The sequence below is a fragment of the Phodopus roborovskii genome, unplaced genomic scaffold, assembly GCF_943737965.1.
Source record: "Phodopus roborovskii unplaced genomic scaffold, PHOROB, whole genome shotgun sequence".
Lineage (NCBI taxonomy): Eukaryota > Metazoa > Chordata > Mammalia > Rodentia > Cricetidae > Phodopus > Phodopus roborovskii.
Window position 1 is genome coordinate 14,407,119 of NW_026126571.1, and position 24,762 is coordinate 14,431,880.

At 37.7% G+C, this 24,762-nt stretch overlaps 1 protein-coding gene across 1 annotated transcript in view; it reads right to left on the bottom strand.

The window, feature by feature from the left end:
* The window catches only part of Grid2 (glutamate ionotropic receptor delta type subunit 2), a 1,241,117-nt gene that overhangs the window by 603,075 nt on the left and 613,280 nt on the right, over positions 1–24,762 (bottom strand). The window lies entirely within an intron of this gene.

Consider the following 24,762-nt stretch of genomic DNA (forward strand, 5'->3'; position numbering starts at 1 on the left):
AAGGCATGACCAATCTTTTGTCATTGTTACATGGTTTTGTGATCTACATAGTTCACTCTTGGAAGTTGTTCAATTGAGGCTTAAAATGTATAGACTAATGCTAATGTTTTAATCAGTTTTTAATGTTATAATGTGTGATATTTTTATCTGCAGCTATCATGAGATGCAAGGTTGCCTTCACCCATAGATTAGACACACCTTTTAGTCTACTATATCAGGAGATAATGTTTGAGGAACATGGTTAAACTGTGAGGATGGGGTGCTCATCATTTAGCACTTATATTAAACTATTTTATATAGCTGTAAGAGAAGATATGAGGCTCCAGTTTGGGAGATTGGAGATGCTAAGATTGGCAGTTCCATGGGTTTTTTCTCTGGTGAGGGCCTGACTGATAGTATCCCATCATGGCTGAAAAGAGCTATCATATCCAGACAGGGAGTGAGTAAGAGAGGGTCAAACTTCTTTGTCAGAAATTCATCACTTCTCTCCTCACCTCTCCCCTCCTCTTCTCTTCTCTTCAATGTGCCTTAGTAGACTTTTTGTGCAGTTCATCTAATGACTGACCACCTCCCATCAGGTTCCACCTGTTAAGGTTCTACTGCCTCTCATTGCTATGCTAAAGATTAAGCATATAACACATGGGCTCTTAGATGAATAACCATATCCACATCAAAGCCGAGCTTGATAAAATGGACTTCACAGAGCCTTTACTCTTTCTTCCATTAGAGACTATGACAAAATATGGCTATCTTAGAACTAAGTGAGATCTCACCAGACACCTTTTGATTGGACTGACTAGTCTCTAATACTACACAGAATTAGCTTCTTCAGTTATAAACAGCCAAGTTTATAGTACTTGGTAATAGTATGTTGAATAGATTAGAATCATTTTTAAAATCCTAAATTATAAATCCTAAATCTTGTCATGTGTAGAAAGGATGCATGTGGCACCTACAATATGTAACCAGCACTAGTGGTATTCATGACATGGCAAAATAGTACCAAAATACTTGTTAGTGTGTTGGTGTATTTGCTGTAATTCTATCAAGTGACAGGGCTAAAGCAGGGTGACTATAATTGTGAGACATTTGATTACACTGTGTAAATATATGTCATTCTGATTGGTTGAATAAAGAGCTGAACAGTCAATAGGTAGGCAGGATTTTCAGGAAAGAGATGCTAAGAAGAAGAAAGGTAGGGTTGCCAGCCACAGAACAGGTAAAAGCCACAGGCCATGTGGCAACAAGTGGATCAATACAACTGGGTTAATTTAAGTTATAAGAGCTAAGTACAAAACAAGTCTAAGCTATCAGCTCAGCTTTCGTATTATTCATGTCTCCATGCCATGATTTGGGAGCTTGTACGAGGGACAGAAAAGTCTTACTACAGAGTGCACATATTTGAAGCCAGCCTGTGTTATATAGAGATAATAAACAGAACAATCAAAATAGAAAGTTAGCTATATAGCAATCTGAAAATAAAAAAAAATTTATATCAAAATAAACTAAAGTGTAGGACCTAAGAACACTTAAATGCCTTTTTCTCCAGAATTTTGAAACAACATATGCTATAAATTTGATGGAGAGAGGATGGCAGACTTCCCAAATATCATGTAACAAACCTGGGTGACTTTTGCTGTGACTTCTATTGTCAACTTTTCTACTGTATGTATGCAGGTAGACTTTACACTTGAGCAGATACTTGGTCTTTGTTAAGGCCAAAGTTCTACTGATGCTTAGCCTACATTATTGTCAAAGTTCTATTGCTAATTTGCTAGTTATGGCAGTAGGCTCATTTCTAAGAATCAAAAAAAATTCAGAGATATTTTGTGTGTTTTCTTTTTATATACTTACAGGTGGCTCATGTTTGGTTACCTGTTGTATAACTTAATCTTGAAATTTTATCATCTGATGTGTGACTTCAATTAACTTAGAACTGTTTAATTTCTGTTTACTTGTGTGTATGCATACTTTTCAACAGAACAGTCTAATTTTTCATTAAAAAAGACAATACCATAAAATTACTTAAAATGTTTATGCTAATTTGGGTTTCTTAGTAAAAGATGAAAGGAAAGGAAAAATAAGGCTTCCCTGTGCCCTGCACAGTATCACAGTCTAACAGAACACACAAGTGTCTACAGCACAAGATATACACGCTCTATTGTTGGAAAATGTGGGTGGTAGAATCTTGAGAGAAAATGCGCCTGAATGGGTTTAAGGAGGATCTAGAAAAACATTGCTTCTGGACACTTCCATTTCACTTTCCAGAGCCACTACCCCTCATTCCCATTTTCCAGTTTTATAACCTTACATTTCAATGGCACACACTTTGGATTTCAATGAGGAGTAGCGAATGAGAAGAAAGTGGTCAGCATTTTGGTTCTATTGGTCTTTCCCTAAGAGATCACTGAGCCCTAGCCTCACATCATTTGTCCTCAGTAATCCCTCTCTCTAAAATTCTATTTCACTCAGGCATTAGGTCTCTCTCCCCATGTCTTTATGTCTTTTGAGACAAGAATTTTACTATCCTTAATTTACATTAGCCCAATCATCCCATTATTATTTATGCCTTACCTGTACCATATATAAGCTATTCTAAAACCCATTGCAATACACACTGATTGAGATATTATAACATGATAGGAAAGAATTTTCTAGTGAGAACCTGGGTTTAGGTTAAGTCAAAGAACAGAGGACTATAAAATGTGTAAGATGAAAATAGATAGTAATAGAAAATGAAAGTCACAATAGTTTATATGTAATTCTGAGTCTATGGATGACCTGAAATGTAATACACGCTATTAAAATACCTCAGGCCTAAGTCCGTATCTGTATGAGGAGGCTCTAAACTAGAAAGGAGTACACTGAGAAAGGAGCAAGGACTCTCACAAGAAATGGGAAATACGGAAGGGAAGAGAACACAAAATAAGAGGTGAGAGTGAAAAAAAGAGTCACTAAAGGGAGAAAAGGACCAGGGGACAGAGGCTGGGCAAACCTGAGAGGGCAGTGGAAGAGGACAGTGCCTAGGAACAAAGTATAACAGCAAAGATGTATGATGCCGTCACAAGAAAAACCACTACTTTGTGTGCTATTAAAATCAATAAAATATTTTTAAATAATACTTGGAGCAGTAAGGACAGAAGTCAAATCTTCTTAGATTCTATTCTTATCATAATGATATCATGACCATATACAACAGTGACTATATTTTTTTCCGGGATGTACAAGGAATTTTGCAGAGAATGAAACCCAAAGGCTCTACATCTGTTTAATATTTCCTCAGGAAAAGGGGAATGTGGAGTTAGTTGGTGAAGAATCTTGATAATAACAGTATCTGTAGAATATCAGTGTTTGGGTTTAACACATGATTCTCTGTAACTTACATTCGTAGCTTTTCATAGTATATTAAAGCAAAACCCCAGACTTTTGATAAAGAAGTTATATGGGTCTGTGTGGCATTTTAAGAAGTTTAGTTGAACATTATTTAGAAAGGAGATTTGGAGAAAATCCAGACTCCAAGTAGCTGTCAGCATAAAGTGGCAAGCCAGAAAAGAGAAAGTGAAGGATAATACATTAGCAAAGGGATCAACCAAGGTTGAGAAAGATGTACAGGACTGAAGAAACGCCCAGTTGTCTGGCTTGAGATACTGAATGGATAGAGATTTACCTAACCGAGGAACAGGCCGTGTCGTAGCTGAAGTTAAGCATCAATGAACTAATTAAACAAGAAGTCAGGAGGTGAATTGTATTATAGTTTAAAAGACAATTTTATATTCTAAACATTTGGCTGGATACACCCTAAAGTAGCAACATGGAAACTTGATGTGGGGGATTGAATAAGAATGGCACAGACTGGTGTATTTAAAAGCTAGATCCCAAGGTGATGGAACAGTGGGAAAATCAAGAGGTATGAGTCTGTTAAATGAGGTGTGTCAACGGGGGTGGGGTTCGAGGATTCAAAAGCCCATGCTAGGCCCATCCAGTCTCTCTTTCACGCTCTCTTTCTCTCTCCCTTCAACTTTGGCTTTAGGATTAGGGCTTCAGCTACTGCTCTAGCACCATGGCTATCTGTCTGCATGCTGCCTACCATGACATTTATGGACTCACCTTCTGAAGCCATAGGCAAGGCCTCAGCTGCAACGATTTTTCTTTTCTTTTTTTTAATAGGCTATCTTGGTAATGTGTCTCTTCACATCAATAGAACAGTAACTGAGATACTCTAACAATGGATTAGTGGTTCACTTACAAGCAGTAAATGTAAGGAATAGTACAGAGATGACAAAATATCTGCATTTAACCATTGTGCTCTTACGTTTGTAATATAAAAAAGGTTCAAAAATATACTGAAGGACATTACATGGAAACTCAAGGAGAAATTCTTAGTGTACTTTAATATTCAGTACTAAAGAGCTCAGCTCTACGTGGATTACCAAACACTCAAATTTTCATGAGGGACACTCACTTTCCTAATTCAAATAAATGTGTGTTTAGTTTTGACAAATATAAAACACACTAACTCTTTACTGCTCCTGTATGCTCTCTTTTCACAATAAGTGTGTTTTGAAGATAATATATTTGAAACGTCACCCTGATATTTTCTGACTCTTACATATGAATCTCATTTGTTTCAAGTATGATGCTGTCTTGTTGATAATCCACACCACAGTATGATATTGTCTAAAGTGTGTCACTGTCATTCTCCCGTCTGGTTTGTGTATCTACATTTTCTTTCCCTATTGAGATCCTCATCACTTCTTTTAGTTTACTTCTTTCTTTACATGTATTTGTATGAATGATGGCAGAGCAATGCTATAACCATCTACATAGGAGACGTAAGGTGCATTACAGAATTCCCACTGAAATTTTACAATGAGTGAGCATGATCTTGCCAACTGTCCACAGGCTGCAGGAATACATTGACCAGGCCTAGTTTGTACTTACAATCTAAAATAAATAACATGGGCCAGAAATGTAACTCAGTGGGTAAAGGCACTTGCCACAAAGTCCAATGACCTGAGGTTGATCCTTGATAACAACATGGTGGAAGAGGAGAATTGACTCCAAAAATATGCCATCTATCTTCTACACAGATGCCATCACACAAACACACACACCTCACACATACACAGGAGAAAGGATATCAATCAAAATACAACTAAAATATATTCTTAGACTTTAAACAAATTCTGCTTTTATTTTTCTGTATTGTTCTTATGTTCTTGCAGGCTGATATTAAATATATATATATATATATATGTATATATATATATATATATATATTACCTTAACTTATAAACTGTCCATAAGCTATCTCATGTTTTCTGTTTTCTCAACAAATTCTTCAGGAAAAATAATGATGTAATACTTGTTAGTATTATGCTAAAAGAACCTATACTTCCATTAAGTTTATTTCAGTAATCTATTATGTGGTAGTTATTAAAACTTTCACATCAACAATGTCTTAGGCAGTGGTGGAGTCAATTGACAATCTGAATGATGTCTTATTCACTTAGTATTTTACTTGATTTTAAAAGAACACGGGATATTTAAAGAGGTAAATCTGCTTCAACAAGTGATCCTTTGTTTTTACTTTCTCTTTAAGGTTCTCTTGCCTTGCACTTAAAATACATCTGGAACATCTGTGTACATTCCATCTGGGTTAATAAATTCAGGCCCTGTAGTCAGTGTTTACACTGCATGTTGACATTTTAATGGCTATTGTTCATTTCAACTTTTAAATATTTAAGGCTAATCAAATTATTCTTTTAGTATGACAATTTCCTCTTGTTGGTCTCAAGAATGGCCTGAAACCAGCTTGCTTTTGTGTCTCTCTTCCTTCCCATGTTCAATATATTCCCCATACAAGTTTTGATGAAGGATAGCGGTGTCACTTCTAAACATCTCATTCTTTTACTATTTATGTAGGAATTCACCGACATTCATCAGATGAAAACAGGGATTCTCTGAGGTTTTGTCATTGCTTAATATAACCAGAGCTAACACAAGGCACCTAGCCCGAGCTATGGTCATTGTCTGACCATTAACTTTCAGTACCTAGCATCTTCATCCATAAAAACAGAGCTACAAATAGTATTTATGTTGTTGACTTCTTATACTCAAATGGTCTTGCCTTTGAGTTTAATAGTTTTATATATATATAAAATTTATGTATTATCTTTGCTAAAATTTAAAAGTTCAGTAAAACTACTTATGTTCAGGTATACCACAGAATATAGAAAAGTACCATTTTTAACACATTTCCATACCTCCTACATGTAATAAATGATTTGTTGCTTTTGACTGGACTTTGCTATAAAAACAAAGCCAAGCATAATTATATCTCATCTCAGACATTTGTATCTAGAAACTTCTCTTCGTTCATTACTAAGATCAAAACAAAACATTTTCCTGATATCACTATATAAAAATATGGCTATGGCTTAGTTTGTTTTCCAATACAGATGGCATCTTTATAAGTAAATATTCCAGTCAAAGAAACAATAGCAACATCTGTTCATGTGATAGAAACTTTAGAACCAGTGAGCCTTTATTAATTTTCAATCACAAAGCAGATTACACAATAGAGGAAACCCATAGCCATAATGATTGCTTGCATATTAATTCAGTGTCATACAATTTTATGTTTGAAAACATAGTATTGGTAGGTGGAAAATATCTTGTATTGCTATCACATAGCACACATGATGCTTCTCAATAGTTTTATAATCCTGGCCAATCACTAAAAACAAAAACAAAGCTATGTTGGCATTGGAGGCTGCACACACAGCTGCTCTGTGTTAAGTGTTTTGAAAATAGAACATCTTTGAAGTGGGAGCGTCTGAGAAAATCTGAGCTGATGGCAAACAAACTCACACCTCACAGGAGTCAGAACCAGGGCCTCCTATTGTTTAAGAATATTAAAGCAGTTGTTTTAAGACTCCACTGAACATTTTACTAATGTGTTATTGAATCAAATCTGTTTGCACTTCATTATCTAACTAGGCCAAGTAAATACAAAAGGATAATTGTTTAAAATTGATGCAACCCCCCCCAAACCTTTGTAGTTTATTAAAGTCAATACATCACTTGAATGCAGGATTGTAGGGTGAATTCCTGTTCTAAGTAGTAGCTTTTTCCCCCTGTTATACAAATAGGAAAGCTAAATTCACTTTTATTTTTAGAAAGAGAGAACACAGTGGGGTTCTGTAGAGGACATTTTAATAAGCAGATTTTGATATGCTAAACGTGTGGTGGGGAAGAAGGCACATGTTTCCATTTCCTTTTATAGCAAAAACAGTAACACAGTATTGCCTCTGAGATTTGAGTAGAGTTTGGGAAGGAAGCCCTGCTATCTGGCTGCCTTCAGATCATTCTATAAAAAAGGATTTTTTTTTTCCTATTTTTCAAGAAAGGGTTTCTCTGTGGAGCTTTGAAGCTTGTCTTGGCGATAGATTTGTGGACCAGGCTGGTCTGGAACTCACATGGATTCACTTCCCTCTTCCTCCCAAGTGCTGGGATTAAAGGCATGCATCACCACTACCCAGCTAATAAAGGATATTCTTAATTGAACATTATTAGTACAAGTTAACTAAGAAGACTAATATCTATTGTCATGAAAGAGCCATTAAAGTCTTACCTAATATTTGTACATAGGTAAAGTAGAAAAAATATTGTGTTTGCCAAAATGGACATGGGACTTTTCTGAAAATACCACCGAAATTCAATATACACATAAGAAGATAAAAATTAAAACACAACTTTACCTTGTATGTTTGCTTTATGGTGGCATGAGCATTACCCCTGAGTTGATTATCATCTGAAGCAAGACAGACTCAGAAACCTGGGTCATTGATGGAGCATTCCATCAGCAACTCTAGGGCTCTGCAGATTTGCATTGGCCAAATTCAGAGTGAGTTCTACTCCAAACATACTAATACCCTAGGAGATTCCTGTCACATTCATGTATACTTGACTCGAACAAACTGATTTTCTAGAATATTCATTCATTTGCCTAAAGGATGCTTGCTTTATGGTAGACATCTATATAAGTCAATTAAATTATGAAAATTATTTGGGGAATGGAAGTTCAAACAGAATATTAAGAAAGCCTAGTTTTCAATGACTTCCAGCCCAAAACAGTGCAGGAATGAGGTTTCCAGTGACATTTATACATGGGAAGTTACTTTTGTCTTGGGAGCTGTTTGGTTGAATGGATGGATAGGAGGGTAAAAACACTGACCTTGTGGTAGTGGTTATGAAAACTACATTTTATTGACATAAAATGATGACTATGCTCAGTTGTCTGAGGGATAAAGAATTTTGTCTTTCTATTTACATTTCTTTCCCTCTATCTTGAGCAACTTGTTATTAGAGAAGTTCCAAAACTACATGGACAGAAAGTCATTGACAATTGACAGTGTTCACTGTGTCAAGTAAAGTTTGATTTGCCATTTTCTCCATCGAAAAGAAAGTGTGCTAAAAGCATCTTCCATCCAGGAACAGACGTTGTATTGGCAATCATGGGAAATGGGTCCCACTGTCAGCTGGCTTCCAGGGAATTAACAAGCAACCCAACAGCACACCAGGATGAAGTGAGCCACACAGCACACTCCACTGATAGATCTGTATGTAAAATGAATACTTGCAAAATAAAAGCACACCTTTACAAGATGATGTTAACAACACACAGTCATCATTGTGAACAGCAGTTTCTTACAAAAGTGACTGGGGATTGCAACAGGAAATATGTGCATATATATCTTCACCTCAATTTATAGCAGTAGTTGATAGCAGTAATTAAAGGCAAAGCATATTTTTTTCATAAAGTACATTCTCAAAGTTGTCAGCTCAAATTCAATCTTAAGCAAATCAGTTAGTGGAGATTTTATTTATTATGCTGAATTCATCTCTCCAACTTAAAAAAGCAAAGCAGTAGTGGGTTCACCCGAGGTGAACATGGATCCTAAGGAGCAGAACATCCATACAGTTTCTTGGACTCAAATTAGTGCTCAAAACCATTTCTGAGGAGAAACGTTATCAAAATGATTGAAAAGGCACAGGAGGGAAGAAAACAGAACCATGTATCAGGGATAAAAAGATATCAGATCAAATAACACAGCCAGCTCTGCTATTTCATCCATTTCAAAACAACTTCAAACAAGACAATAAAGCCCAGAAAGACTGAGTAGGGTATGAAAACAGGAGAAAGAGGCAGGAGACAGAGACAAAGAGAGACAGAGAGACAGAGACAGGGAGAATGAATAAATGATCTATTACAGTGGCTGACAGGGTATTTTCCTATTACAAACAAATGCCATTCTATTAATATCTCAAGTCCAGGTTCAAAGTGAGACGTGATCAGAAAAACCTGTTAGCTTAAAAGGATACGTTAATTTGCATGCGATTGAAAGGCTCCATAGTCTGAGTACTCCCAGTTGAGTACTTTTACTAAGCACTTTACTAAGTGCTTTTACTAAGTAAGCATTCAGTTCATTTAAATAGGCTTTGACAGCTTGTTGGGTACTGACTGAGCTATCTCCACATGCTCAAAGCACCTTGCTCTGTGAATTCTTAGGCAAATATCCACACCACAGTCCATCCTCTGCTTAAAGAACTGCTAATCAAAAAATACTTCCCCGGTATGGAATTCTTTGGCCAATTAGAAATACTTTTAGCCTTTCATCTTCTATGTTTAAAAAGTACCAGGAAAAAATAATTATTAGTGAGTGCATATCAGATTGAAGTTCATTTCTGCTGAGGAGCATTCTGATGTGTTAATCAATTCCATCTCTTCAGGAGGCAAGGTAAATTTTGGAAATTAGCAACCATGCTCAGTGTTGTGAGAGTGCACTATATTAACCCTGAGCCTCTTAAAGATTGTCAATGGCTCATTCCTGCAGGTAGTGAAAAACCTGACAGGAAATGAAGTAATCTGGAAGGATGGGTTTCCCCAGGTCTTTTTAATAGCATCACAGTTCTAACAGCATGGGTTTGCATAGAAAACAGAAAATATTTTCATTTTATTTTACATGGCATGGAATCAGGCATTCATTTCCTTTATGCTCTATTTCTGCACAATGAACGACATAATGAATGATACAAACTATGAAATGCTTCTTGAGCATCAGTTACAGAAAGGCACTATGTCAAAGACTAATGAGAACATGGAGTACATGGAGTTCAAAACAGACCATGACCTGATTTTACTTACTGATTTTACTGTGAGCACTGAGCAAGGTCCTCACAGTACAGTGAAATACTAATTTCTCTTCTTGAATATGAAGTTCTTTCATTGCACCTGATATGTTAACCACCTACAATTTCTTTTTTGAAGTATTGGTATTCAGACTCTTTCATTAGTTTCCTTGCTTGCTAATGGAATGGAGTGTAGATAGCTTAATGCTTGGAATTAGAATGCCAATAGAACACTATGATGGCATCCTATTCCTAGCCAGTTCCATTCAAATCATAGCTGGTATCTCCAAAATGTCCTCTTGTAGCACTCAACTTGTATGTAGTAAAAACTACAAGCCAGCAATCTACCTTTGCATAGATGGTGAGTGGTTGCCTCACTGTGGAATGTATAAAATGGTGTACTCCAAGTTGATGTGGCCTCCTGCCTTATGACATAAGTGGGGACATGACTTTTGACAATTTGGAACACAACCAGTTCTCCACAGGGATAATGAAATTAATAATATTATAAATAAACAAATATAATCATGTTTTTTTTTTTATCCAGCTACTTTAATTTCCCTTAACAATGAAAAAAATGAGATTAGACTGGATTTTTCTAACGTTGCATAATTTAATCTCTTCATAGAATACTCACTTGGAAACATAGGAAGAACTAAGAGTATCAGTATAAAATGTGAAAGGTAATTCCAAAGGATAATTTCTTACTTTTGGTCCTTTTAAAAAAATAATGGAAAGACTTAGTCAATTAACTAAAATCTGTGTGAGGTACACAGTGAAAACCATGTAATTGGATGTGTGATGCCTTAGTTTAGGTTTCTATTGCTGTGAAGAGACATCATGACCTCAGTAACTATTACAAAAGGAAACATTTAATTGGGGCTGGCTCACAGTTTCAGAAGTTTAGTGCATTACAGTCATGGTGGCATGTAGGCAGACATGCTATTGGATAAGGTGCTGAGAGTTCTACATCTTGATCTGCAGGCAGCATGAGGAGATTGGGTACCACACTGGGTGTGGCTTGAGCATATGAGACCTCCATTTCTGCCCTCACAGTGCCACACTTCTTCCAACAAGGCTACACCTACTCCAGCAAGGTCACAACTCCTAATTGTTCCACTCCCTTTGGACTGAGCATTCAAACACATGTCTATGGCAGCCATTTCTATTCAAAGCACCACATTCCATTCCCCTTTCCCATAGGCTTGTATCCATAATACAACGTAGAACAGCATTCAGTCCAACTTAAAACTCCCCATTGTCTATAACAGCCTCAAGCCTGTTTAACAGTCTGAGATTCATACCATCTCTTAACTCTAATCCCCTGTAAAAAACAAACTCAAAATACAGATCACATGCTTGCAACATATAATGGCACAGGATATACATTTCCATTCCAAAAGATAGGAAAGGGAACATAGTGGGGAAATAGTAGATCACAGCAAGACTAAAAACCAGCAAAGAAAATTCAACACTTTGCATCCACATGTCTAATGTTAAAGCACTATTCAGATCTCCAGTCCCTTTTACCTTCGTGGACCGTAACACACTGATTTCTTTTGGGCTGGATCCACTCCCTGTTAGCAGCTCTCACCGTAGCTATCCCACACTTCTGGCAACTCTAACGTCTTAGAAGTCTCAGAGGCAATCAAGACATCACCTTCATAGCTTCTTGCAATGGTGTCTCTCAGTCTTTGTGGTAGCTTGAATGTAACTGCCCCCCTCCAAGCTCATAGGGAGTGGCGGTATTAGCGAAACTGGCTTTACTTTCTATACACTGTGAATATGTTGTGTTGCTCTCATTGGTTGATAACTAAAGCTGCTTTGGCTGATGGCGAGGCAGGATAGAGTGAGGTGGGGAAACCAGCAGAGATGTAGAAGAAGGGTGCTGTCTGGGAGATGCCTGCCAGACAGCCACCCAGGAAGCGAGAAAAAATAAAAGAGAAAGAGAGGAACAAAGAAAAAGTGGCTTTATTGGAGTTGATATGGCCTTCTTGGTGTGTCACTGTGGGGATGGGTTTGAGGTCTGCTGTGCTCAAGCTACACCCAGTATTACAATTCACTTCCTGTCGCCTGAGAATCACGATGATGGACTCAGTCTCTTCTGCTTGAATGCCACCATCTACCACTATGATAATGGACTAAACATTTGAAACTGTAAGACACACAGATTTAAATGTTATCCTTTATAAGAGTTGCCATGGACATGTTTTCCCTTCACAGTAATAGAAACTCTAGCAAAGTTAGGTCCACATACCTTGCCTCAGCAGCTTTCCTTAGCCATGGAGGAAGATTCTATAACCCTTTTCTTCTATTCTTGGATGAACTTACCAAGTTCTAATGCTTTCTGGGCCTGGACCATTCCTCCCCACACCCACTTTGTTCCACTACATCTCCAGCAGCTTTCTGTTTTTCATCATTTCCTTTACTGCCTAAGCTCAGTTGTTCTGAAACTTGCTCTGTAGACCAGGCTGGCCTTGAACTCAGACATCAGCATGCCTCTGTCTCCTGAGTGCTGGGATTAAAAGCATGTACCCCCACACCTGGACCCAAGCTGCTCTTTAATTCCTTTTCATAAGATAGAAGCTTAACTGGGTGAGATCTTGGCCTGTGGACTCCATTCCCTTTATTTCCTTTTACATCAGGCTTTTCTTATTATGAATCATTGCTGCTGACTTAGCTAATGAACAAATGCTGATGGCAATACCTGGTAATGTGGTTGAGTTGGGGTCATGGTTTCCTGTGCTGAGAAGACAGTTGGAAAATGTTATTGACAATGACACAGTGTAAGACCCTTTTGGCTATGTCTCAATACCAGAACTCTTGTAGAAAGGTGAAAGGAAATGTAAGTTTTGAAAAACTGCAGGGACTCTGCAGTTTAGAAAACCAGTGTTCTAAACCTTCAACTCACGCACATCACCAGGCAATGGCTCCTTTATTATTATCTCAGCAATGAATCTGCCTCAGGCAGGTAGGCCAGGCAATGCAATTAAGTATCATTTGAAATGCAGTCAGGTAGAGACACTAATTGCTAGACTTCTCAGCTACTTATACCCTATATGGAAGAAAACTCATTTATGTTGTCACACTTAGTCGTCATTTAAATTCATATCAAGTTTGTACTTTTCTTCCTAAGTTTGTCTGCTTGATCCTTTCCAGTCCTGCCTCCTCTTTATCCCTTGTCTTCTATCCTTTCCTCTTTCTCCCTTGTCTCTTCTCTCTTCAATACCTAAAGCAGGCTGGCCTGCAAGTTTAATGGGCTAATCTTGTAGCTTTATATTGGTTTTAAGCCCAGCATTGTATCTTGAGAAAGAACAGCAATGATGGAGGCCATCTGGGTAATTTAAGATCATCCGGAGATTTGCACCAAAAATATTTACAGAAATGCAAACCTTGGGTTCTAATGATCAACGTCAGTGTCTTTTTTGAAACCGAGTTTTTTCCAAAAGTTTGTGATGACTTATTCTGCACAGAGCTAAGGTCAAGTGGCCAAGTTATAAAATGCTTTCATTTTCTTGATTTGTAAAGAAAAAGTGGTTATGAGGAGTTATATGGCCCATATCTCTTCCTGGACCCCAGGTGCTCAGGGCTTCAAGCCCTGATGCTAGTTTAGCTCAGATCGCCACAAGCTAGCTGTGGGTTCACTGTTGCCCTCTGTTTCCTCTGTAAGCCCAGGGTGAGAAAGACTGGCACACTGGATCTCTTAAATCAAGGAGTAACAGCAGCATTCTTTTGTTCTGCAAGGTCATGTTCAACATATATAGTGATCTTGTCATGCCAACAATTAGTATTATCTCATGAGTCACTGGGAATTCTCAAATTCTTTCACTCCTACATTACTCTATGGCATAATGCATAATACCTGCTAGTCCCAACATTCTGTTTCTGCCTATGCTAAAGGTCATTAGCATGAAAAAATATAAATTAATAATCATCATATTTAATCCTTCCATGATTTTACAGTTTCACTTTTGGGTGATAGGTATCTTGAGAAAGTGTCTCGTTATAAAGCAGAGGCTCTGATGCTCTTGACTCACTTTCCTCAGTAACAGCATTAACAAAGTGCACCACCACACTAACTCTATGCTCTCTTGGAGGTCAGTCCCAAGACTTGCTGCATGCTAGATAAACATGTACCAACTGAGCTAGATGCCTCTGCCCCAAGCATGCCAATATCATTAATAAAGACTATGTTCCATTGCTTTTTATTCATAGTACATCCCAGAGAGTTACTTAAGCAAAAGAGGGAACTGGAATGCCTGCATCTATGAAATCTTTTATGAGGACTTGGTGCTTTGAACATTTGTCATAAGCACACTGTCTAAAATATCCACCAAGCACCCAAACAAAACAAAACCCCCACATACATATGCTTTGGCTATTATTTGCTGAGGAAATGTAGCCTCACAATGTATGTTTGATTCAGATTTCTTTTCTGTCAAAAGAGGCTAAACACTGAGTTTGCTGAATAGGCATATGTCAACTATGAAGTGTACAAACATAAAGTCTAAAACAGAGCTCAGAATACAAGGAAAATGTTTTGAATGTCAGATCATAGTCTGACAATTATTTCAAATCATTTACAGTTAACTCACTTCTTGCTGGTACGTAGTTATTAATATGTAATATATTTGATTGATCCTTTTTTACTTCTTCACTCATCTAATGTTAAAAACCTTAGGCATACTGACCATCTGATGGCATGTCTCAGATGGAATATTCAAAGATCACATATCAGTATTCACATTAAATGCTCTTTTATAGAGTTAAATGCTAGTTGGAGATAAATCACACTCTTCAAGAATGCATTTCATGATGAACATATTTTAAAAGAGTACTGGTCATGTGGAAACCTGTTGAGCTGAAACTTATAATTTACGCTGCACTATTTACACATATGTCATTTACAAAATGCACAGTAGCTGACTAATAACACACATTATTAAAATTTCCTGCTATGGATATCTTTGATAAAATTGTTACCAACTGTTCTTTTAAAAACATGATTATAATGGATTCATCTTAAACTGTAATTTAATGTCTTCAGATAATTTCTTTTTTTAGAAAAAAAAATTAGTTCTTTAAACAGTGCTTAAATAACTATCATCGAAATCTGAGTGGAGCAAGTTACCTTCATTTGTTTCTTGACCTACCCCAAGGCTTATTTCTAGAAAGGTGCTTACATATTTGAAGAAAGAATTATTCCTTCTTTTATTATTTGACAAATCAAAATTCTTCCATGATTTAGATCTAATACAATCAAATGAAAACTATTTTATAAAGTAGGTTTAAGGAATAAGTACCATTATTCTTATTGTGGAGTAAAAGAACTTTCTGATACAGCAAAATCTACATCTGAAATTCTGACAAAGAAAAATCCCAAGTGGAAATGATATCCATTGTCACATACATAATAAATCTTCCTGCTTCTAAAGTATTGAATTATTTAGACAAGGTCCCACTAAGTTGTTCCAGGACAGCCTCAACTTTGCAATGTAAGTTGAGCTAAAACCCATAGCCATCTTCGCTCCTCAGTCTTTCCAGTACTGGGGTTATAGGTTGGATTGGCATATTTGAGTTTTGATATTTCTAATGAAACTGGAAAAAGAAAGATCCTTGATCAAAACATCTTACTTTATGGAGACAATGCTTGTTTTTTTCTACCAAGATTTTATCTCGCAAAGAAACCAGTGACAATTATTCCTACATAAAGCATTGATTTTGAAAACATCATCCAAGCCCATATCTAAATCAAGCCACAGGACAGCTCTAGGCCAACACTCATTCCAAGGACACTTTCAGGTACACACAGACAACACTTTTGTTTGGAAGCCCACAGTAGGTGGATTTGCTCTGCTGCCCATAATTGTAATCTTTGTAAAAGCTTTGATGCTCCTGAATGAGAGCAGGAGCACTGACTGCAGACATTTAACGTATTAACTCTCTAAGACTTCAAAGACATATGATTAACTCAATGACACACAATTGCTCCAGGGACAGAAAAAAATATTGAGGCACCAAACTCAATTCATATGCCTAATTTTTTTCCCATAGCAATTAAATGACAATGGTAAGTGAGCAATTTCTTTTCCAAAAGTCATTTTTAAAAAAAAAAATGCTTTTAAGTTAGAAATTCTCTTGAGCACTCGCTCACCTTCCCATGCCTGCCTCTATCACAGCAGCAGCAATGGATCTGGAAGCCTTGCTGTCCTCCATGAGCAGAGCATCATTCAGTTGCCTTTCCCAGTCTTAGGTGCTTTCTGAGCTTGGCTGGTATTCTGCCCTAGTCATCATCTTTCCTTCCTCTGCCTTTCCTATTATCCCAATCCATCCAACCCCTCCTAACTGCATGTGTCTTTCCAGCCACCATGTGATAAGTGATTTTTACAAATACTCCAGCACCCGACACTCATGGACCACATTGACCCCTAACATGTAGCTTACTATTTTCAAACTCTTGATTCTTCCATAACCATCAATTATTCTTTCTGAAGTCTCTATGGAGTTGGATACTGAAGGAGGGAACAATGGCATTGTAGCTACATCTGCACAGGACTTTAATTTAAAATTTGTCAAATACTATATGCTGTACTTTGCAAATCCAAGATGTCATAGCTTACTACTTCTTAAAAACAATGAAATTGGTCCTTAAATTATTATTATTATTATTGTTATTATTGAGACAAGGTCTCATTGTGTATCCCTAGCAGATATAAAACTCGCTGAGATAGAACTCGCTGAGATCTTCTTGCCTTTGCCTCTTATTTATTAGGCTTAAAGGCACCCACTACCACCCCAGGAAAATGTTTTTTCTGTTCTTTTTATTTATATAAGTGGAACTCTCTAGGAATCTGAACGTTTATGGCACTCTGAAATAACCAACTTAAGAAGGCTTAAGAGAATCATCCCCTAATCCTATTGAGGTATGAAAGACTGCAACCTGGAGAGGGGAAAGATCCCATTGGGAAAATGTTTGAAATACAAGGCAAAATAGTGACAAGCACAGGAAAGGGTGCTGCTGGGGAATCTAGAGGCTAAAACTGGGAACTAAACACTACCAGAAGGAGCAGGGGATGTGCAAAAGAGGTCCTCAGACGTATACACGCCAGTCAAGCAGAGGATAAGAAGCAGTGCCTAGTGGAAAAACAAAAAAAGAAGATAGAGTACAGAAAATTCTTGTCATTCCTGTCTGTGCATCCTGTTACACTATCGGAACATTGACTCTTGTGTTAGTGCTTGTAATGGAAACATGAGACCTCATTTTTATAAGCTCTGAGTCTACACATGTCCATGTAAAGCCACTTTATCTATTATATATTGTAAATTTGTTAACACTGAATTCATGGCAAACAGTATCATAACTCAAGCCTCAACCCAGATGTTCTCCTGGAGAAGCATTGCAATGAGTTTAGCAGCATTAGTCAGCACCTCAGCACTGAACTCAGAATCACACACACACACACATGCACACGTGCACACATGCACACAATACACATACGATTGATTCATAAAGCACTCAGTAGACTGTTGATGGGATACTTATTTAGAGTTTGAGAGTGGAATGTGAATAAGCTGCTTGGCTTCGTTTGTCCTTAGCTAGGAACAGGGGCGGTTGGCAAGGCAGCATTTGTAGCTCTAGTATTGATTTTGGATTTACAAATAAATTCTTGGGCGTAGGCAAATTTGTAAATGCATAATCAGTGATTAAGAAAGACCAAGTGTATACACTGCTATTTGCAAAAGTCCCTGAAAGTGACATTTACCCTTTTATACAAACAAAACAAAACAAAAAAATCAACAACAAAATAGGCTTATCTCCTTTAAACCAACTAACACAAACAAAAACAATCCCACCAAGTGGCATAGGGCTGAAGAAAAGGCCCAGAGATTTAAAACGTGTACCGTTCCTGCAAAGAACCCAAGTTCAATTTCAGGCATCCATGGCAGGTGACTTACAGTTTTCAAGGGGTGATGCACTTCTGCCCTCTGTGAACAACTGCACTCACACTGCACACACTCTCACACAGAAATACATGGAGGTAGATCATTTATAACATACTAGGCTTAAGTGAATTAGAAACGCTACCATTGGTATAATTCCTCTAAAGTGAAGACAAAGCATGTCACTCATGCAAACCCTTGGCAAGATCTCCAGAAGAAAGAAAATGTCTCATCGCTTTAATCTGAGGGGTGGGGGCACCAGAATATAGTAAGCCAATGCAGGTGGTGTTGTGAATTACAGGACATTTCATACAATCTTTTATAGTGAGTGAAATTATCCATTTTTAACTTAAAACAAACATGGTTTTGAAGATTTATTCTTAATATATACGTGTGTGTGTGTATGTGTGTGAGTGTGTGTGTGTGTGTGTGTGTGTGTGTATTTTGCATCTGCACATGAGCACCATGTGTGTTTCTGGTATCCCAGGAACCTGAAATGGGTGTTGAATTTCCAGAAACTGGAGTTAAGGACTGTGGGTGCTGGGATTTGAACCTGGGTCCTTCATAAGAATAGCAAGTGCTCTTAATCACAGACCCATTGCTCCAGCAGCAAGAGAGATAGTTCTTATTCTTAAAAACAAGATTGATTCGTATTTCTTAAAAGTAAGAATGAGAAATTCCATTTAGTACATCCTTGTCTTTAAGAAGATACTTGCAGATATTGCACAAAGGGAGGAGAAAGCCTGGGAAACTGTAATTCATGGGATTCAGAAACATCAGAGCTGAATGAATGCTGGGAACAGAGGAAGAAAAGGGAACTGGAGGAAGGAAGCTTTCAGTCAGGAACTTGGAGAGGTGTGAGTAAAAACAAGACTTTAGAATTTATGTAGCCAACAAAGAGAAAAGAAAATTAATATTGAAAACAAAAAGCCAGAGGCTGAGTGAGAAAGTTCAATAAAATGTATCTTAATCCTCTGTTGTGACATAAAAACGATTTGCAAAGAAGAAGGGGTAAGCATATTCATACATTTTTATCTTGTACCATAAACTTTAGCAAAGACATAAAAATGTATTTACTGTTGCAAAGTAGGAGACACATGCTTGTGCTTCTGGCACTGTATGTAATAAGCGATTGCGCATGTCAGAGTAGGAGTGTGGGAGGGTAGTGAAGTACCTTGTGGTTCCTCCACTGCATAGAGTAGACAGCTCAGCAACGATGTAACTTAAAACATGTACTCAGTCATATATGGATTTTAGACATACAGCAAAAGACTACCAGCTTACAATCCACACTGCCAGAGTAGCTAGAAAACAAGGAGGACCCTAAGATAGACATACAGAGTCCCCTGGAGAAGGGGAGAGGGACATGAGCTCCTGAGCAAATTGGGAGCATGGGAAGAGGGGGAAGAGAGGTACAGGGAAGAGAATGGGAGAAGAGGAGGGGGAAGGAGAATGTGAGAGAGCAGGAAGATTGAGTCGGGGGAAGAATAGAGGAGAGCAAGAAAAGAGACACCATAATAGAGGGAGCCATTATGGGTTTAAAGAGAAATCTAGCACTAGGGAAATGTCCAGTGATCCACAAGAATGACCCCAACTAAGAATCTAAGCAATAGTGGAGAGGCTACCTTACATGCCCTTCACCTATAGTAAGATTAATGACCTTAAATGGCATCCTAGAGCCTTCATCCAGTAGCTGATAGAAGCAGAAGCAGACACCTACAGCTAAACACTGAGCTGAACTCCTGGAATCCAGTTACAGAGAGGGAAGAGTGATAAACAAAGGGATCAAAACATGATGGAGAAACCCACAGAGACAGCTGACCTGAGCAAGTTGGAGCTCATGGATGCAGTCAGATAGCTGGGGACCTAGCAAAGGAGCTAACCAGGTCTCATAAACTTGGGTGCCACTTAGGAGGCCTGGGAAGTCTATGGGGCCTTTTGCAGTGGAACCAATGTTTATTCCTAGTGCATGAATGGACATTGGGAGCACATTCCTCTATGGAGGGATATTCTCTCAGCCCAAATACACAGGGAATGGCCTGGCCCCTATCCAAAATGATGTGATAGAATTTGATGATCCCCCATGGACAGCCTCACCCTCCCTGGGCAAATGGATAGGGGTGGGATGGGGGGAACCACAGGGGCCATGGAAAAATAGGAGAGGGAACTTAGATTGATATGTAAAATAAGATTGTTTCTAATTTAAATAAAAATTTATATAAAAGGACAACAACAAAAAAAGTAGTGTATTCTAACTCCATTCACAGGTAGTGCATATGTGGGTGACATACTCAATTTGCATTGATCATATCATAAGGAGAATAAGAATGAAACAAAATAATACGCTGACTAAAAGAAAAATAAGCTAAAAATACAGCTAGCAATGAGGTATCATACGGCTACTAAAATCATAAGTGACATTTCACAGATATTAATGGAATACTTTCCTTAAAAGTATTAAGAAAAAAGTATACATGGAATGTATGTATATTATGCATATAACTACATCTATTAAAGGGCATGGAAGTTCTTGGTGTTGTATGCCTTTGAGCTGATTCATCTGAAATACCAAGGAAAACACATTACTTGTTTCAAGAAAGGAAATTGTCTCTGAGCATTAGTGGCAGGCGTTTTTCTTTTAGAGATTTAACATTTTAAATGATATGAATCTATAGAATATTCTAAAAGTAAATAAAACTTAAAAACTAGAAATGTCATTCTTTCTGACAGTGATGATGGAAATGAGAGATGCGGAAGGAAGGGAACTCATTCTCCATTGTGGAAACCATCAGACAAATGCTGTGCCTTACCTCTGTTTCACACACATGCTTCCACCACCTGAATTGGGATTTGCTCTACATTCCTTGTCTGACAAATTGTTTATTCATCTTTCTGGATTCTTGTGGAGACTCTGAATCTGTGTCTACACTAGCTCTTTGCAAAGTTAATTCTCTCCTTCACTGTAACTTTTTTAAAGTACTTATTCCTAAGCCTGCCTCCCACACTGAACGTTAGTTCTTGAACATTGTCTCTGAACGCAAAGCTGCTGGCAGTGGAATTAGCTGCCTTAGCATTGACATGGTCATGTCAGCCTCCTCCCAAAGACGTCAGCACACTCCTAAAGCTCACAAAAGAGGAATCCCAGCACAGTGGCTTCTGAGAACAGCCAGCTGAGAAACAGGCAGCACCAGGCAGGTTCTAGTGAATTCAGGAGAGAATGGGTTAGCCTTGATTTTCCTTGCCATTACCTCATTGTTGCACAGGTTGACTAAGGGATAAACACCCACACAAAGGGGATGTTGTTATGAAAAAATGTAATCAAGGGAGACACAATAGAAAACTCTCACAGGAAAAATCATGAGCGAAGATGTTGTGTTTCTATGAACAAACAAGAAAGCATTAAATTATTACAGAAATGTAGGATCACAGTCAAAAAGATGAGTAGTGTTGAAACTGATTGTAAGATTGTCAGCCATACAGCTAGGGCAAAGAAACTCCTTTAACCAGGTCTGAACAGACTCCATCTACCTACCAGCAATGATAGGTCCCTGGTCCTGCATAGCTTCTCTACTAAAGGTTAGAATTCTGGGTCCTTACTATGTTAATGTTCCTTCTCCATTGACCCCTTCTGTATCCTGGCCATTGCCAGTTGCTGCCCCAAGACTGTATAAAATGTGAACAATACATTGTGATGTGTCTCAAAAATGAAACATCTCCTATTTCTGCTATCCATCGCATAGTTTTAAGAAATTTCATTTTCTGCACTTGACTTTTCAAGTGAATGTGCAACACGCGTCCATTCTCTTCCCTCAGCTTTGCTCTATTCCCTCCCCCTCCCCCAAGTTTTTCTTTTGTCTTGTTGATTAGAATGTCCTTCTGTCCTTTGACCGATATGCAAGCCAAGGAACATTTTTGGGACCCTCCTCAGTACAAGCTGTCAACATTCCCACAATCACACTCCAGCTCTACAGAAGTACAAAGAGTGGCCCTCATTTCCCAAGGCCACAATGTGCAAATGCATGGGCTCTGCCATGACTGTATCCCACCTTAAGTGGGACCAGAAGGCTGAAGAAAAATCCTAGGTCTGCATCACCACCATCTCATTAGTGTCTAGGAGAATATATAGAATTTAATGGACACTAAGTGTACACTTATTAAAAAGCACAAACAATTGAGGCAAAATCCAACAGCTTTAGCTTTGGCCTTTTTCATGGACTTTGGTGATGGTCATACTCACACCCTTTCTGGAAACCTCCATTAAATACACTAGTGGCAGATTGCTTGGTATCAGTCTCAGATCTGCAACATTGTAGTTGTGTCATACTGATGCAAGCCTATTTACCCTGTCATATTAAGTTGTAGCTATTAATAACATCTGTCATGGGATAGGTTTTGTCAAGGTAAAATGAGGTCATTAGAGTGAATCCTAATCCAAAGTGTCTGCTATCTCTCACAATACAGAGTCAGGACACATATGCAGAGGGACAATGCTAAGGAAAATATAGACATTTCTACCCCAGATAGAAGGCTGGAAGATCTCTCAGAATGAAGTCAGTCTGTCAGTACACTGTTTTGGGACATATGGACCACAGATTGTGAGTTAGTACATTTCCTGTGTTGAAGAAAATCATATTTGGTTAGGGAACCTCTAGAAAACTAATACTGTGCCATGATCTCCTGGCCCAGTTTTAAAATGCTCATGTTTTCTGATTTCCAATTCCTAGCTATTGGGACACTGATAATCTGCCACTAAGTGATTTACTCATTTGGCCTTGTGTTCCTCAACCCCCAGAGCCTTAGAGGTCTTTACCTCTTCTTCAGAAGGGGATCAATTGTTCCCCATGTCTCTCCATCTATGGAATATGTACAGCATGCTCCTCTTTTCAGTTCATTATTTGCAGGGGCTTCTCCTAATGTACACCTAACTGTAATCAAGCCTTGTGTCTTTATCAAACTCTGTGTCTTTTTAAAATAATAAGGCATGTTTAATTATGTACTATATGCCAGGCTAGTATGCAATAGAAAAGAAAAATAACTTCTAGACATTATTGTTTACTTATCTTTTCTTTTTTACATTTATTGGTGTCAAGCCTCCCTAGGTAATTTTGGAGGCTTATTATGAAATAAGATTATTGATTGGTATTATACTCTTGATATTTTGAAATCAACATATTCTCATTTCTTTGATGACCAAATAGAGTCTCAAAATACTAAATAATTTTCATGTAAAATGTGGTCATATTGGAGCACAGCTAAACTTGAACTATCTCTTCTATGATTTCTCTCTGGGAATTCATACCCACATTATAAAGTCCAAATCAAGTATGCCTTATTAATAAAATCTCTAATCATCTCAGACGGAAGTACTAGAGCTATTTAACTTTTTTTATTCATTATTCCTGTTTTTGATTCACTGTCCATTTTCTAGAAGACTTTGTAATTCTGAAATGCTGCAGCTTCTATGTAAAGTGTCCATTTATCAAATACTTAGTCCTAAATGCCATGTTCAGAAAGGGAATGTCCAGGCAGTGTGGGTTCTATTTTATCAGAGGATTAATCCTGTGATGGACCCTTCTTTTGTGCATTATTGCAAGTGGAAGGGACTTTTTAAGCTGGAGCCTAGTGGGAGCAAATGTTTAATATATATAACAGTCTTTTGACAGATTTTGTTATACAACTTTGAAGGTCACAGAGGGGCATTTTCTTAGAGACTATGCCTTATCTCAAACATGTTTATGGGCCTTCCTACTCCCTCACCCTCATGAGATGAGCAGATTTCCTCAGCCACCTGCTCCCCACCATGATGGACAGCTTCATTCAGGACCAGAGCTCATGGACTGACACCTCTAGAACCATGCTCAAAGGTTCTATTTCTCAGGTATTTTGTTACAGATGGAAAAGGTGAATAAGACATGAAGCAAAGGGTGAACTATAAAATAGGGTATTTTTTTTCCTTTTTTCTGTTACAGAAAAGTCTAGTCTTAGAGTGAATTTATCATTTGCTAAACCCAAGGTCAAAGTTCTCTCGTGTTTAAATCCACATAGCAAAATCTATGTTAAAATCCAACTGGTATAAGTTTTCAAGTATTGAATGATTTGTATTCTGTTTCAAAAATCCTTAATAGACACCAAATTATATAGTATCAACAGATACATGAGTTTAAAGAATTAATGGAAATATTAGGAAAATGAAGGGGAAAATTCACTAATTAAAGCTCACAAGGCTAAAAACAGTTTGGGAACGTATGCAATGAAATGAACACTTACATCCTAAAATGAAATTGAACACTTAACTAAGTTAAAGGGGGGGCATGATCTTTGCAAGTCAATCACAAACATTTTAGGGTACAGAAATGCCATCTGAATCACTACAACCTCACTGGTACTTTTAATAAATTTTGTTGGATCTAGCCACATTCACAAATATAACTAACATTTGCAGACATGGTATCACATTATACTGAGTGGCCATTACTTTGCAGAGTTTCAAAGAGTCTCCCTTTTTTGTCTTGGTACAGATTTCCCAGAGCAGAAGTGGAGCTGTGGTGTTTTTTGTGAAGTAGTTTTCTTTGGTAACTAGAGTCTGATTCTGGTAAATCTTTTCTCAGGAATACAATTTTAGTTTGC